The sequence below is a fragment of the Hemicordylus capensis genome, chromosome 1 (genome assembly GCF_027244095.1).
Source record: "Hemicordylus capensis ecotype Gifberg chromosome 1, rHemCap1.1.pri, whole genome shotgun sequence".
NCBI classification, from domain to species: Eukaryota; Metazoa; Chordata; class Lepidosauria; order Squamata; family Cordylidae; genus Hemicordylus; species Hemicordylus capensis.
The window spans coordinates 95152368-95170607 of NC_069657.1; the positions used below are offsets into that span (position 1 = coordinate 95152368).

The following is an 18240-nucleotide window of genomic DNA, read 5'->3' on the forward strand; positions in this document are numbered from 1 at the left end:
ATGTTTACCCACCTTGTGCCATTGACTGCAGTATTATTACTAGTAGTGTGCCCGAACCGGTCCGGCGGCCATTCCAAAGAATGGCCGAACTGCCGGACCAGTCCGGCCCTGCCTGGTTCGGGTCTGGGTGGGGGGTATGCCTTTAAGGGCGGGAGGGCTTGCTTAGCCCTCCCGCCTCCTTGCCCCCGCCAGCACCCGTATTTTCTAGTATAGGGGCGCTGGAAACCAGCCGCCCCCCCGCCGCCGCCGCCGCGAAAGAACTCACAATGCCAGCCCTCCCTCCCTCCCAGCTAGCTGCCCGCCCGCCCGCCCGCCCGCTCACCCGATAGGAAACGAGAGGAGCTCCGGCACAGAGCTCCTCTCGTTTGGAAGGCCTCCAGCATAATGGTGTTTTGCACACACGCACGCCATTCGCCGGAGGCCCGGTCTACCCGCCGGGAAAGGGCCGGGTAGACCGGGCCTCCGATCGCTGGAGGCCCGGTCTACCCAGCGATCGGAGGCCCGGTCTACCCGGCCCTTTCCCGGCGGGTAGACCGGGCCTCCGGTGAACGGTGTGCTTTGTGGCGCGCGCATGCGCGCGCGCACAAAACACCATTATGCTGGAGGCCTTCCAAACGAGAGGAGATCTGTGCCGGAGCTCCTCTCGTTTCCTATCGGGTGAGCGGGCAGGCAGGCAGCTAGCTGGGAGGGAGGGAGGGCTGGCATTGCGAGTTCTTTCACCGCGGTGGCGGCGGGGGGGCGGCTGGTTTCCAGCGCCCCTATACTAGAAAATACGGGCGCTGGCGGGGGCAAGGAGGCGGGAGGGCTAAGCAAGCCCTCCCCGCCCTAAAAACAAGGCCCCCCTTCGGTGCCGGTCCGGACTTCTCCGGACCGTGCACATCACTAATTATTACAATTAATAATGTTGCGAAGATAGCCTGTTTGGGGGCTCCCAGTAGCACCCCTGTACCTGATTTGGGACTACAGGCTTGTAGTTTCCATTTTGGACTCTCTGAACATATGGGATTGTGGGCTCACCATTTGCTTGAAGAAGCTAACTCATGAGAGTATGTCATTTAGATGGTAGCATGGGGAAAGGCAACTCCCGGTCAAGCCTAACCCGCAACTGAAAGAGGACTATTCCTTGTGCTCTCCTCTCTGGAGGATTAATATCCCAAAAGGGTGGGGGTATATTATATTGCTTTAAATTAATTAATTAATTAATTAATTAATTAACTAACTAATGTGGAACAGGACCACATTAATTCCAAAGCCACCTCTGCTTATACCAAAACCAAAAAACACCAAAATGCTTTCTAATTACTTACCATAATGAGGTATATTCGTTATTGTAAACTTCAACACCTCACAGAAAATCACTGACCTGGGTTTCTTGTATCAAATAGAGAATATGAGTTATTTTGTTACATGACCTTTCCCATTTTCAAACATCCAATGGCACACCATTCCTTGACTGACAATTATGGAATTTAAAACTACCTCTAGAGCAATATTTGATGCACTCTGAAGACCTACAGCTCAAAGGGAAAACCTTATTAGGGTGCTCACATAGTACTCTGTGGAGCTCGGCTATAGACTATTTCTAGCCTTTAGAATATGTACACACACACAAACGCATGGAGAGAGAGAGAGAGAGAGAGAGAGAGAGAGAGAGAGAGAGAGAGAGAGAGAGAGTGTCGATTCCAGAAGCTGTGCCATCACTACTAATCCATTTGTAAGATGGAGAAAGGCTGTAATCGGGTTGACAGATTTTTAAAATGCAAGTAAAATCCATCTGCAGTGCATGTAACTCAAAAGCCTGCGTACTTCTTTACCAGTAATGAAAGACAGCTTCCTATCCATTTTATCTTTCACTGGTAAATGCTAACTATGACTTGAGCTGGCAACCACATAAGCCTACCGAATTCAGTAAAATAGTTGATTTGAGAAAAACACCCCAATAACTATCAACATCCTTGAGCTGCACAAACAAGTCCAGCTATAATCACGTTTCAAGTCAATTAACAACAGCAGCTGTCCAAGCTGATTGCTATAACTGGGAAAATAGGATTTTAATGGACAAACATGGATTTCTCATTTTAAGGCTCCTAAATGCAATGCAAATAAGTGCATTAGTATACTTTCTATTATATTAAATATAATAAATATATAATAAGATGCATGGTTATATCACAGAGCCAGCCACAATTTTTTCCATGACCAGGGTCTTTACAACTGTGTTCCCAAGCATGCTGAACTGACATTGATGGACCCCATCTTCAGGGTTTGCTCTCTGCACAGACATATTCACAACTGAATATTTTAAAAACAGAATATGTATAAAATATCATTTCTCTTAGCAAGGAGGAAAAGAAATGCACTGAAAGATTTCCATATATCAACTTCAAGTACTTTGTGCCACCTTAATTCCTCACAGGTTACTTTTACCACCATCCTTTTTCTGCACTGATGTTTTAGGACACAAATCTACAGGGCATCTCTTAAACATCTAGGCCTTCGGCATAACCACAGAGATGCCATGATCATCCAGCAATTCATTCCCTGCTTTTTCGCTTATTCAAACACAGCTGCTAGCTCTATTCAGCCAAAAGCAATTGTATTCTTTTTTTTTAAGTACAGAATTTTCAAAAGTATATGAAATAGCCCAGTTGTACTATTTTCCACCTTACCCCTTCTTACCCTTAGAAAGAATAACCACCTGCCACTGTATTCTTAGAAATATCCTGGGATGTTAACAGTGTCTAGACAAAAAACAAAGAACAGAATATGTAATAGTTTTTCATTGTCAACAGCTTTATCTAGTTGCTCCTATGGGAAGTTTGCCAATAAATCAGGTTCCACAGATTGAAAACCATGCCTAACAGAACATGAGCTCTCTGCAGTTGGAACTACAGAATTTTTACTTTCACAATTATATGACACTGGTCCACATTCTCTGCAGCTTTATGAGGGTGAAACAAGAGCTCTGTCCTTGCAGGGAGTCAAGACACTGACATCATTGTTGTGTTACTGCACAGCCCAGCACAAATCTCACTTTTCTCCCTTCCCTGAAAAAGCCCACTGCCAGGAATACGTATTTGTGGGTCATGCAGTTCTCAGGGACATATTCCTGGCAGCGAACAAGGCTTTCGCAGGCAGGAGGGAAGTGAAAACTGGTTCCCGATGCCCCTTCCCACAGCCTAGTGTTTAGGCACAAATTATTCAGGTACAACTTTGATGTTAACAAGTTCACAGGATTTATCTTTTTTTTTCCTTGTTCATATCCTTGAAAGAGCCCTTGTTCCTTGAAAGAGCCCCTGGTGGCGCAGTGGTAAAACTGCCGCCCTGTAACCAGAAGGTTGCAAGATCGATCCTGACCAGGGGCTCAAGGTTGACTCAGCCTTCCATCCTTCCGAGGTCGGTAAAATGAGTACCCAGAATGTTGGGGGCAATATGCTAAAATCATTGTAAACCGCTTAGAGAGCTCCGGCTATAAAGCGGTATATAAATGTAAGTGCTATTGCTATTGCTATATCCCCCATGTGCATTACATAGGGGAAAGTGGTTACCTTTTCCAAGAGCATCAGTCAAAAGTTAAACAGGATGGTTGGAAAGAGATAGCTTTAAGAAAGTTGGAGCTCCCTTTCCCTGCCCTCACTCAAAACAGGAGAACTGTTACTGGCAAATCTGGTCTCCTCTAATCCCTGTTAATCCAAGGTAGCTAGATGAACTGGATATTGTCTTCTAAAACCCTGCTAACTGAGCAAAGAGGCACCTTTTAAAAGCGGTGATTCTCTTTATTTAGAAGGGGGAGAGCAACTGGCCCTATCCAACCCCATGCCTTTCTTATGTTTCTTTTCTAGACTGGGAGCCCTTTGGGGACAGGCAGCCATTGTATGTATGTATGTATGTATGTAAACTGCTTTGGGAACTTTGGTTGAAAAACGGTATATACATACTCATAAAACAGATGGGCTTCACTTCTGTTGCCTCACAAACAGATAGATAGATAAAGATGCGGAGACTTGCAAACAAAGTCATAGTGGGGGGAAATGATGCTCCCTGACAGCTAATTTGAGAAGAAGTAGTTAGCAGGGCCGAACTTAAGAAGTGGGGCTATCTTCAGAAAAATGTTGGGGAAATATCCCCCTTTTGGTGATATTTCAGCAAGAACCGGAAAGCCAGCACAAGTGTCTTCTAGTTCAGAGGGAGGGCAATGCCAGGAAGCATGGTCCTCACTCTCAGTTGGATCCATCATGCTGCCACATTGCCAAATCTGCTTGGCTACATAGTGCTGTAAGGCCTTCATGGCTGAGTAGCTATTCAAGTGTTTTTCCAAAAAAGAAAGGACCCTTCACCCCCAGGTTTCAGGACATGAGATTTCAAGAGGTGAATATTCAGTTCAGCATTAGGCATTGCATACTAGAGCAGGGGTTCCCAACCTGTGGTATTCTAGACGTGGCTGAACTTTCCCATCATCCCTAGCTACAATTTATTGCAGCTGTAGTAGGTTGGGAATCTTTGTACTAGAGAACTGGAGTCAATTTGCTGCATCTGATAATAAAGTTAAAGTTGTTTTTTAACCCAGTGGTTCAGTGCTTTTCTTAGGCCATTGTTTTAGTAGCCTACAGGTGAAACTCGAAAAATTAGAATATCGTGCAAAAGTTCATTAATTTCAGTAATGCAAATTAAAAGGTGAAACTGATATATGAGATAGACGCATTACATGCAAAGCGAGATAAGTCAAGCCTTAATTTGTTATAATTGTGATGATCATGGCGTACAGCTCATGAGAACCCCAAATCCACAATCCCAGAAAATTAGAATATTGTGAAAAGGTTCAACTGTCTAGGCTTCAGGTGTCCCACTCCAATCAGCTAATCAATCCATAACACCTGCAAAGGGTTCCTGAGCCTTTAAATGGTCTCTCAGTCTGGTTCATTAGGAATCACAATCATGGGAAAGACTGCTGACTTGACAGTTGTGCAGAAAACCATCATTGACACCCTCCATAAGGAGGGAAAGCCTCAAAAGGTAATTGCAAAAGAAGTTGGATGTTCCCAAAGTGCTGTATCAAAGCACATTAATAGAAAGTTATGTGGAAGGGAAAAGTGTGGAAGGAAAAGGTGCACAAGCAGCAGGGATGACCGCAACCTGGAGAGGATTGCCAGGAAAAGGCCATTCAAAAGTGTTGGTGACTTTCACAAGGAGTGGACTGAGGCTGGAGTTAGTGCATCAAGAGCCACCACACACAGACGGATCCTGGACATGGGCTTCAAATGTCGTATTCCTCTTGTCAAACCGCTCCTGAACAACAAACGTCAGAAGCGTCTTACCTGGGCTCAAGAAAAAAAGAACTGGTCTGTTGCTCAGTGGTCCAAAGTCCTCTTTTCTGATGAGAGCAACTTTTGCATCTCATTTGGAAACCAAGGACCCAGAGTCTGGAGGAAGAATGGAGAGGCACACAATGCAAGATGCTTGAAGTCCAGTGTGAAGTTTCCACAATCTGTGTTGATTTGGGGAGCCATGTCATCTGCTGGTGTTGGTCCACTGTGCTTCATTAAGTCCAGGGTCAATGCAACCATCTATCAGGAGATTTTGGAGCACTTCATGCTTCCTTCCGCAGACGAGCTGTATGGGGATGCTGCCTTCATTTTCCAGCAGGACTTGGCACCTGCCCACACTGCCAAAAGTACCAAAACCTGGTTCAATGACCATGGGATTACTGTGCTTGATTGGCCAGCAAACTCGCCTGACCTGAACCCCATAGAGAATCTATGGGGCATTGCCAAGAGAAGGATGAGAGACATGAGACCAAACAATGCAGAAGAGCTGAAGGCTGCTATTGAAGCATCCTGGTCTTCCATAACACCTCAGCAGTGTCACAGGCTGATAGCATCCATGCCACGCCGCATTGAGGCAGTAATTGCTGCAAAAGGGGCCCAAACCAAGTACTGAATACATATGCATGCTTATACTTTTCAGAGGTCCGATATTGTTCTATTTACAATCCTTGTTTTATTGGTTTCATGTAATATTCTAATTTTCTGGGATTGTGGATTTGGGGTTCTCATGAGCTGTACGCCATGATCATCACAATGATAACAAATTAAGGCTTGACTTATCTCGCTTTGCATGTAATGCGTCTATCTCATATATCAGTTTCACCTTTTAATTTGCATTACTGAAATTAATGAACTTTTGCACGATATTCTAATTTTTCGAGTTTCACCTGTATTCTTAATTCTCTCCCTTGCTACTCTAACCAGAGGTTTCTCCTAGCTGGAATGACTATTGGGTATTTCTACCTGTTAGTGAAAATACTAAAAAAACCACCACTTATCTTTTTGTTTTGCTCCTGGTTCTCACCTCACTACCTGTGAAACTGAGTAATTTCCATTTCAGAAAAATGCAAACTAGCCCAAGAAAAATGTACTCTACTAGACAGGTCTTACAACGATACATGAGCTGAGGAAATTCCTTTTGAAAAGTAATCTCCTAGCCTGAAATATGATAGCTTCTCTCTTCTCTCAAATTTCTGCTGTTTCTCCCATACACTTAATAGAATCAACATAAAATCATGAATTGTACAACTTGGCAAAAAGAGCAGTTACACTATAAATAATTTTAAAAGTGAGGGTTATGTAAACACAGCAATGCACATCCAAGGCCAATACTTCTTAAACACAAGCAAAAAGATCTTTAGTCCTCTGACTCTTATCAAACAAGAACTCATTAAGGTTAAGCTGGTCACTATTTGTATATGCCAAGAAACACTCTGAACATCATCTGGCTCTGCTTGAGGAAGCACTACAATGACAACATGCCCCTTTGGTACACTCTCCCCAGTGTCATCCCAAGGCCTAAGGCAGTGAACATATTAAGATCAAACACTCTTTTAACACCACCATTTATCAGTTGTTTGGCATTCTGCTAATCTCATTTATCATGACGTTCCCAGTTTCTTGTTTCATAGTTTATTCTATTCTGTATAACCAAGATAAGCTGTAATATGTGAGTTGAGCAGGATTGGAAAAGATCATTAAGGTGAAAACAAAACCAACAAAGGATGGTCCTAAGAAATACAAACAGAGCTATAAAACCAAGGTCAGAACAAATACAACAATAAACAACTAATAAAAAATTGACAGATTTATTATACAATACAAAGGCAAATAAATATATATGAATACTATCAGTTTCTATATACGCCATCATTTCTTTTTAACAAACACAATGCTTGACAGAGAATGCAGGATACATGGAATTTCAATTCTTTTCATATACTTTTTGATCCCACCAGGACTTATTTGGTGCCATTACAAGATGTATCAATTGTTTCAGGCTTGAGAAATACAATGCAGGATTATCAATATCAATCTCCAAAATAAAAATACAACATTATCCTGACTCAGATGCATTCTCATCTAACCTATGTACATAAGTTTCAAACACAGTTCATAAACTTACACTTTCCTCTCAAAACTTCCCCCACAGGGGACCTAAAATCTAAGTTCATAGATATAAATATGTAACAACAAACATAGTGGGTGAAATCCAAATTAGCAATGCACTGCTGCAACAGTGTCCCCTTGCCTTTGAACCACTGTGCATTATGAAAATATGTCCCTGAGGGATGCATAACCCTCAGGGACATATGGTGCAGCGGGGAAATGCTTGACCAACAAGTAGAAGGTTGCCAGTTCGACTCCCCGCTGGTACTATATCGGGCAGCAGCAATATAGGAAGATGCTGAAAAGCATCAGCGTGGGAGAAGGCAATGGTAAACTGCTCCTGTATTCTACCAAAGAAAACTACAGGGCTCTGTGGGCACCAGGAGTCAAAATCGACTTGACAGCACACTTTACAGTGGGTTTCAGAAGGAAGAGTTGTCCCTTCCCTTGTTCATATGATGGCTCAACGTTAGTGTGGAAGTCAGAATTGTTTCACCAGCACGTGGCATAAAAACTTGATTGATTGATTAAGTGCCGTCAAGTCAGTGTCAACTCTTAGCAACCACATAGATAGATTCTCTCCAGGATGATAAAAACTTAACAAGCATTTAAACTAACTGCAAAAGATTCATTATTAACAAATTACAAGTCCTGAACAACTGCAAACATCCTTAGCATTACATGTTAAAAGCAACATAAATATATTACTAGGATTGCACATATACTGCAATTACCACCCGAAATGTATAGAACATTAGAGATTGCTATTGATATATATTGCATGTATTAAGTTTGGAATAACTGCTACATCTTGATTTGCCACTGAAGGAAGTCTGTGGCGTTAAAACACATCCAGGGTTTATTGGGAGGAGGCATGGAACAGTCTTTGTGGGTGAGAAGGAGAAACATTCATTCATAGTGGGCTTTGTGCATAAAAGGGGATGGGCTTGCTGCGGGAGACAGAAGGAGGATTGTTATAGTGCAGGGGGAGAAGAAGTCCTCTGTGGTGTGCTTTGCACACCATGAGGAATGGGCTGGGGGTGGGAAGCAGAAGAGAAAGATTGTTTTAATGTGATGAGAGGGTGCAGAAGGTCCCAAATTCAATCCCTGGCATCTCCAGATAAGTCTGAGAGACACTTCTGCCTGAAAACTTGGAGAGTCACTGCCAGTCAGTGGAGACATTATTGTGCCAGATAGACCAATGGTCTGACTTGCCATAAGGTAGCTTCCTATGTTCCTTTCTTTGGTTTGCAGGCATGGCATTCGGGAGGGGAGGGGGCCATAGCTCAGAGGTAGAGCATCTGCTTTGCACATAGAAGATCCCAGGATCAATTCTTGGCATCTCCAGGTAGGGCTCGGAAAGATTCCTGCCTGGAACCTTGGAGAAGCCGCTGCCAGTCAGTACAGATCACAGATACTCAACTTCAGCCCTCCTGCAGATGTTGGCTTACAACTCCCATCATCCCTAACTATTGACCCTGACTATGTGGCTAGGAATGCTTGGAGCTGAAGTCCAAAAACATCTTTTTCTTTTCTTTTCTTGCATCAAGCAGCCTCTTTGGTATACGATCCAATTTATTTTAATTATTTTAGTTATCAAATTTGTAGACAGTCCCAAACTGCCATCTCTGGGTGGATTTACAACAACATAAAACAAATTAAGAGAAAAATGAAACCCTTAAAACAATTTAAAACCACAGTCAAGTTTAAAAGCTTAGGTGAAAAAAATAAGTCGTTAAAGACTTTTAAAAAGTTGTCAGAGATAGGTCTTCCAGAGTCTTGGGGCAGCAACAGAAAAGGCTCATCTCTGTGTAGCCATCAGATGAGCTTGGTGGCAACTGCAGACAAACTGCTCCAGATGATCTCAGAGGGGATCATGGCAATGGGGTTCATGGTGAAGAAGATGTTATCTTAAATACAATGGGCCTAAGCTGTTGAGGGCTTTATAGGTTTGAGGCACAGCGAGGGGGGGGGAACTCCCTAAGAAGCCACCTGTTGTCATAAGGATTCAAAAATTCTTTTGCAAGAAAACAAACACAGTATTAAGCTCCCACGTGTAAAATCTGCAGTTTAAAAATACATGAGATGCCTCAGGCCTTGGTTTGATGTTTCCACATATTCATTTCTTAATCTTGATTGACAGATGGGAGCTGTGGAACATTCTGATTTTAATTTTTTCTTTTAAGACAGTGCAATTGGAAGAAAACCACTTTGCCATCATTTGTTATTATGACTGCACAATCCCCTTCCTCTTAAAAATAACTTTGACACAACAAAAATTAATTCAATTTACACCTTTATTCTTTGCTTTGGTGATGAGTACACTTGTTCTTCTATATATTCCCACTCTATAATTTTATCTACCCCATTAAACACACACACTTTTAAAACATGCAAAGTTTTGCATCTATGTTTATTGTTCTGCTGATAAATTATACTGTATCTATTACTATTTGAAAACATTTAGGCTACAGCAATTTTAGGTTTATAATCCTACTGCTGTGTTTTTCTTAAAAAAAAAAATTAATGAAATATGTGCTTATAGCAAATTGCTAGCCCAGCGGGAGGCTTTTTCATTAATACATTTTTTCAAATAAAAACAAATGCAATTTTGCTGATTTGTCAAACAGCTGTACCACAATCTTAATGAAGAACTGTAGTGCACTCTGGAAATCTCTAGGCTTGACTAGTGCAATACACTCCACATGGGACTGCCTTTGTATGTAGTTTGGAAACTTCAGTTGGTCCAAAATGCAGAGGCTAGTTTGGTCTCCAGTTTGGTCTCTTTCTTGGAGAGATCATATTATGCCTGTCTTAAAACAACTGCATTGGTCACCAATACTGCTGGTAATTACCTAAAGCCCTAAACGGCTTAGGACTGGGTTACCTGGGAGAGCGCTTTCTTCTGCCTGATCCCCACCGCACACTAACGTCATCAAGAGAGGTCTGTCTCCTAATGCCTAAACTACTTCACAGGGTTGTTGTGAGGAGAAACTCAAGTATGTAGTACACCGCTCTGGGCTCCTTGGAGGAAGAGTGGGATATAAATGTAATAAAATAAATAAATGTAATAAATAAATAAATAAATAAATAAATAATGCTGCCAGCTCATCTGGCAGTGAGTCGGGAACGGGCCTTCTCTGTATTCGCTCCTTGGCCATGGAATGTACTCCTTATAGATGCTTGTGGTTTATCATCTTTAAAAGAGCCTTTAAAAGAGCCCTTAAGACACATTATTTTAGCCAGGCTTTTAGTAATCTTTGAAGGATTTAAATTGTTTTAAAAGTTTGTCTTATTTTGCTTTTGTTGTTTTTATTCTAGAGCCTTTAGAGTCAGTATAAATAAAATGAATGAATGAAAGAAAGAAAGAAAGAAAGAGAAAAAAATCTTTTCAGAACAGGTATGTCTGAACCAGCAAGTCACCTAATGGCGCAGTGGGGAAATGGCTTGACTCCCAAGCCAGAGGTTGCCGGTTCGAATCCCCGCTGGTATGTTTCCCTCTGGGAAACACCTATATCGGGCAGCAACTATATAGGAAGATGCTGAAAGGCATAATCTCATACCGCTAAGGAGATGGCAATGGTGTCAACCCCTCCTGTATTCTACCAAAGACAACCACATGGCTCTGTGTTTGCCTGGAGTAGACACTGACTTGAAGACACACTTTACCTTTATGTCTGAACCAAAGTCAATGGCTAACGTTCCCCAAAATGTCCCCAAATTGCTCTGGCAATGAAAAGAGCCCTGCAGGGATGCAAGGAGCTCAGGAACTAGTTGTGTATTTTCTTTCCTCCACAGCCCAGGGGGGGGGGGCACAATTTTAGCTCCTTTTCCCTCCCTCTGTAAAGGGATATTCACTTGCAAGAATGTTGTTTGAGAACTGCAGGGAATGTTAGCCAGTGTCATAAATTCTCTTTTATATCGGTATATATTCTAAGGCTAGGACCCAACTAGACATTAGACACGTGCAAAATAGAAGTGTGCATTTAAGTAGGAATTCTGTCTCTTCTTTTCAACAGAGTAGCTCCTTTGGTGGAAATGATAAGCCACTTGAAACTGAACAGTAGCTTGCTTCTTTGGGATCCCCATTTCCCCTTCTCCCATTAGCTAAAAATTCTAATATATGATCACTATTTGTTAAAGAATACATTCTGGTGCAAGAATCTAGCTTCAAGTTTGTTGTGAAACATATGTTGACATACCTATAAGTTTCATTTTCAAATCTATGTAAAAGTTTTTTTAAAGATCCAATCAGCATCTGCTTCTGACCTTGTAGCCGGTTCTCTGTAAAATCATTTTCAACTCAGTGAGTGATACTTGGGGGGGAGGGGGGCGGGACCTGGCCTGATAGACATGCCTGCCAAAGCTGGCTGAGCATGTCAGAGCACATCTGTCTAACCGGAACGAAGCTGACTGCTTTGTTCCAGACCAGGTCGGGAGAGCTAGGGCTCATTAACTGAAGAATGGTTAAGAGGAGAAAAAGCAATTGTGACACTGGCAAGAAGGAGAAGGAAAGCAGCTCCAGGTCTACTAAAGTAAGCTGTAGCTAAACACAATAAAAAGTCTGAAAATTCCTTATAGGTCTCCTCTCAACCTGTTTCAATGCTTCAGTCAGCTTGAACCACTCCCTATTTCCTAGAGAAACAAATGTCTGTACTTCTTCTAGGTCACACTGTGTGTTTTTTGGATATAAATACATGGAGGGCTGGCAGAGAGGGATTTATAGGAATCTAGAATCTGTTCTTAGAAAGATGAAATGTGTACAAATGTTAACCTAAACTTTACTACTTGGAACAGTTTAAGTGGTGGAGGCAATCCACATCCCATAAATAAAAGAATCCAAACACAAAAGAATCTGATATCCAAGTAAAATGTAATTAAGCAACATTAGCGCATGTGGCTTTCTAGGCCCTACACTGACATTTCCAGTATGTCACGTTCAGCTGATTGAGAGAGAAAAAACTATCATCTAGGCTCCACAAATCTACTTGTGGGAGGCTGGGGAATCTGGGAGCATTCAAATTCCCTCTGAATTATCTGCAGTTTGTATAGAAATTGGGGGAAGTTTCACCTCATAATGGCTACATTCATATGATCCTTTAAATCAGGACTGAGCAGCACTGACATTTGAGATCATGTGCTCTCACCTACCTTTCTAAGCAGCATAAAAGGCAGTTCAAATGCAGCAAGCAATGATTTACTCAAAATAGAATTTGACTGCAAACTAGGATCCAACCATAGTTTGGGATCCTGGCTCATGGACATTATGGCTTGAGCAAGCCAAATATGCCACATTTGCATTTTCAGTCTTCCCTTGCCACCATTTTGAATACTCTGCTCTACTGCATTATGGTTTGCCCCTAATTAAATGTAAAGGTACCTAACCTCATTCCTCTGTGCACAGGAGAAGTGGAGCAGGGACTGCACAAATCTGAGGCCCTGGGTGATACTCTATTTGGAAGAGTACCTGAATGTGGCCTGAATTTTGGAGTGAGCAGAAGCTTCTGCCTGCTCCAAAGTTCCACATGAGATTTCCCTCTCCCCTGTCTAACACAGAGGATGGGGAGATTGTCTCAGTTTTGAAGCAGTCAGAAACAGACTCACACTGCTTCTGTATGTTCCAAAGCTTTGGGTAATATGAGAGACTCCATCCTTCTCGTCCTCTGGCATGCACAAAGGGTATAGGGAAAAGGAAGGGATGTTGATGACTGGTGACTGATCCAAGCCAAAATTTATGGAGCTCTACATGCCCAGACCCTCCCAAGTCCTGCTATGTTGCCTCATTGTGGCGGTGGGGGGGTTGTTACTTTCTCTTTATTTATTCAATGTATATGCTGAACATATACTGAGAGAAGCTGGATTGGAAGAAGATGAGCATGGTTTTAAAGTTGTAGGAAGAAACATTAATAACCTGCGCTATGCTGAGGACACCACTCTGATAGCTGAGAATGGGGATGATCTGCAAGCTCTAGTAATGAAAGTCAAGGACAGTGAAAAAATGAGACGATGACTAAACGTCAAGAAGACTAAACTAATGACACCGGGTACAGCAACCAGTCTCAGAACTGACAATGAAGACATTGGAACCTTGGAAAGGATATTTAAATGCTGTGACATGTCTACACCTACAAAGATTAGAATCATTCGGAGTACCATGGTTTTTCCCCTGACACTCTATGGATGTGAAAGCTGGACTTCGAAGAAACAAGATAGAAAAAGCATTGATGCTTTTGAACTTTGGTGCTGGAGAAGACTTTTGAGGATACCATGGACAGCCAGGAAAACAAACAAATGGATCATAGAAAAAATCAATCCAGAATTTTCAGTCGAGGCACAAATGATCATACTTCAGCTCAAACTATCATACTTCAGACACATTATGTGAAGACCCAGCTCCCCTGAGAAATCCATAATGCTGGGGAAAGTTGAAGGCAAGAGAAGAAGAGGACGACCAGCAGCAAGGTGGATGGACTCAATTACGACAGCAATGAATGCACCACTGAAAGACCTTAAAGGCCAAGTTGAAGACAGATCATCCTGGAGAGAATCTATCTATGTGGTCGCTAAGAGTCGACACCGACTTGCTGGCATTTAATCAATCAATCAATCAATCACATGCTCAGAACCATATGCCGTTCAAAGCTTGGATCTCAGTGACATTCACTCCCTGCAATCAATAAACAAGTGCAAACTGAAGCAGAACTCCTTTTATTAAAGAAGTTGGGAAAATGGCTCACCTCAGGACTTTGGAGATTCTGCTTTTATTCAGGGACTTGTGCATAAGGAGGGGTTGGCACCTGCTTGCTTCAGGGGAAAATCAGTTAGGTTTCTCAAGTATTCAGTTCGAACATTCAAAAAAACCTGGATGCATTTGAGTGTTCAACCTGAACACTCAAGCAATCCAATTCCCTCCCTTCTTTAAGCCTTCCTGCCTTCTTCACTCCTCTGCCTCTCTAACCCACACCCTTTTTCCTAACACCACCCATGGGCAAGAAAAACAACCCTTCCCTTGGAGAAGTGATGGGAACATTTGGTAGAAAGTAGGAGAGTAGGACAAGGGAGCCTCGGTGGGTCACTTGTACTGAATCATGTAGACTGACTAATATGTGCACTGTGCCATCTGCTGCCAAGGTGAAACCATTTTGGGCCTCTTGTGACTCAGTCTCCTGCCCTCCATTGACTGGCACAACTTCCCAAGGTAATTTTGGAGGGGAAGGTGGCCAGGGAAGCTAGTGAGATGGGGCCATTTTGAATTTGGCCCAGCTCAAAGGGGTTATGGCCAAACCTGCAATGAGAGGGTCAATCTGAGTAATAGGGGAGGTTGCATTTTTAGGCCCCAACATTGTAATGCTCTCCATTCCAACAAATAACTTTAATTTTGAAGAGTTCCCGGGGTAGATTAGGGTACTGATCAGTGTCTTGGAGCTGAACCAATTTTAAAATGCTAATCTTAGTCCCAGTCAGCCAGTATTCAAAAAGCTCCCATAGTCAGGTGACTTGAGAGTATTTCCTTTAAAACCAGCTTTCAATTAATGTGCCAAAAAGATTTCCTAACTGTGGCTTCTTATAAAATTAAAGAGTCTATACTGACAAAGAGTATCATTTCAAAGAGAGTAATAGACCACTGAGATAAGGGAATAGTAAATGTTTTGGTCAGGTATGGTCATTTGCATTTGACAATTAAGTTAAGCAACGGTATTCCAGATGAAAGAGCATTTAGCAATTACTCTGAAATACACATATCCTGGGTTAAGCATACTGGCTGACATCCTAACTAAAGTACTCAATTAAAGTATTATTGAAATTAAATAGACCTTTAACTTCTGAGTAGTATCTCTGAGTAACTTAGTTTGGATGTTAGCCACTGTGTACATTTTTCTGTCAGCCTGTTGATTATGAAACCAATTTGATTTTCTAGAGACCTTGTACATAAAAAAAATTGATCAACAGAAAATGTTTCTGTCTCATTAATCTTTAAATACCTAGATTCAAATGAATAGAACTTTAATTGTAGCAGCAATTCTACCATGTAAGGCAAAATCAACAACTTGTAATGTCATGTGTCAGTGCTTGAAGCTGAAACACACACAAACTTCTTATTCTAATCATAGCTCCTTGCACTACAGAGATTGGTCTGGAATAGATGGTTCTGCATAAGTGGTTTGTTCAGATATGTACAGGGCAAGAACAAACAGAAGAACAGCCTTTCTGGATCAGGCCCAAGGCCTATCTAGTCCAGCATCCTGTTTCACACAATGAAACAGATGCCTCTGGGAAGCCCACAGGCAAGAGATGAAGACATGCCCTCTCTTCTGCTGTTGCTCTTCTTCAACTGATATTCAGAAGATGATCCGCTATGATTAGAAGGGAGGTCTGCATGTACATATAAATTCTCCACTGTGACACTTAGGATTCCAGCCTTGGGATTAAACATTAGCCTGACAATACACCTGGCCAAAAAATAAGGTTGTTCTATTATTACTAATATTATTTGTATTATTTACTTATTAGTCTATTATTCTACCTTTAAACAACAAAGGAGCTTTCTAGATGGCTCATAAATTACACAAACAATAAAGCATGAAATAGTACTAATAATTAAAAATGATACAACACCACATGCACTTGTAATTTGGAAACCATTCTTGGAATTGCAAGCATTGTAAAAGATGTTATTGTAGAAATTATGGGTAAGAGTGATTTTGTGACTACAGTCTTGTTTGTTTTGTTATTTTTATTTTATATATATTTAAAGAGGAAGGTTTTTGAGAAACAAGTATATTATATAAAGCTGAGAGAGGGAAATATTGTATTATGCTGAAATATTTTTACATTCCATCTGAAAATTATAAATAAAAATCATACTATTATAAAATTATAAATTTATTTATAAATTAATTAAATTATAATTTATAAATAAATTTATAAATTTATTTATAAAATTATAAATTTATTATAAAATTATAAATAAAAATGATACAACACACATACTAAAAGATCACAATGTGATTTAAAAACAAAAACCAGCAATTCAGCTAAGATTCTCAATTATCTTTTGCAATATTTTAGTCAGCTGCTTGAAAAGTGTAAGAAGTTGCTTGGCAAGCCTCTTTGGACAAGGAGTTCCATGATGTGTGTGCTGCTGCCGCCAAAATGACCCTATATCTTACAAAATACGACTAATATTTATTTCCCGCTTTTCAACAAAAGTTCCCAAAGCAGTTTACACACACACACACACACACACACACACACACACACACACACACGGCTCCCTGTCCCCAAAGGGCTTACAATCTAGAAAAGAAACATAAGATAGGCACCAGCAACAGCTACTGGAGGGATGCTGTGCTGGGGATGGATAGGGTGATCTTCTCACCTTCTTTTCGCATCAGTAGGCTACAGCACCTGAAGTGGGACACCAGCTGATATCTTTGGCATAAGGGGAAGAAGCTGATGAAGAAGGCTTTTCCGTATCAGCATCATGGAGTTATGATGTGAATACCCGGCTCGATTTGGGTCCGCATTTTAGCCAATCAAACAGACTCAAGGGAATCAATCAGAGGCTTTAATTGCTTTGCGATAGCAAGGTACCCAATGCAGCTCACGCTTCACATTGAATACAATGAGTTACAGCTAGAGATGTTCTTTTATACAAACAACAACATGAATGCAAAAAGGCTCTTGACCCTAATGCACATAGCAACTGTGACCTAACCCCTTTCAAGCACGCATGCGTGACTTGACTATCGTCCATCAGGTGATTTCCCTAATATGGTTAGATCCGCTCTTTCTTCAGCGTTAGCATTTCAAGCGTTTCTCATGGGAACCTGGCTTGGTTAGCATTACAACTGCTACTATGCGAGCTAGAGAGATAAGAGTAGTGGCAGCTATTGTTAAAGCAATGTTGCAGAGTTTGTGTCCTTGGGCTTTGCTGAGGTTTCTCTAAGTTAGAGCTTTTTAGCTTTCAAAAGAGAGTTTCTTTGGTTTACTAACAAAATGGAGTAGCTTTGGTTTACTAAAACACATCATCAGCATCATGGAGTTATGCCATGTACAGCATTAAAGCTAAGGACCAGCATTATGAATTACACGGGGCAACAAGTTTTGAAAACAAACACATGAAGCTCTCAGAGTATTGGCGTATGTTTTCTGTGTTGTCCTGGATAAAAACCAGCGTGCTAAATAATGCCATCCACTGAATTTTCTGAATGATTTTCAAGTTCTTTAAAATGCAGACAAGTATGAAATGACTCATCGTATATCTAATAACATTTCTTCCCTCAAAAAGATGCTTTCTGTGCTGCTTTGACATTGTCTGAATTCAGAATGGTGAGGCTTTCAGGTGGCTAATAATAATTACTTTAAAAGCACATTCATTGTGCAGAAGTGTGGAAATGGATAGGTGATTTATTGTTCACGGGCTACTATAAAACTCAATAATTGTTCCAGCCTCTGTTCTTTCTGCTTGGCCTTTTAAGCACAGATAGTTATGTACTTCAAGATAATTTTTCTGACCCCATTTGTTTTGATTCTTCAGCTTGACCAATCATTTGCTTAAAAGGAAGACACAAACTTTAAGAGATGATGCCGCCTACACATTTGTTCAAGCAAAATCTATTGGTATCTTTTTAAGAAAGGAAAAAAACTGAATCAATGCTGGATTCTTTATGACTTAGGGAAAGTGATTCTCAGTGTAGAACTGTGAATAGCAATTTAATCGCCAAAGGGGTAGGAAGAACTTTGCAATTATTAAAGTACTGAATAAACGAGATCAGTAATGCTTTGGACAGTGGACTCACCTTTC

The 18240-nt window shown here is 41.3% G+C and overlaps 1 protein-coding gene across 10 annotated transcripts in view; it reads right to left on the reverse strand.

The window, feature by feature from the left end:
* LDLRAD3 (low density lipoprotein receptor class A domain containing 3) overlaps positions 1–18240 on the reverse strand; it is a 250725-nt gene that overhangs the window by 40154 nt on the left and 192331 nt on the right. The gene's annotated exons all lie outside the window — the stretch shown is intronic.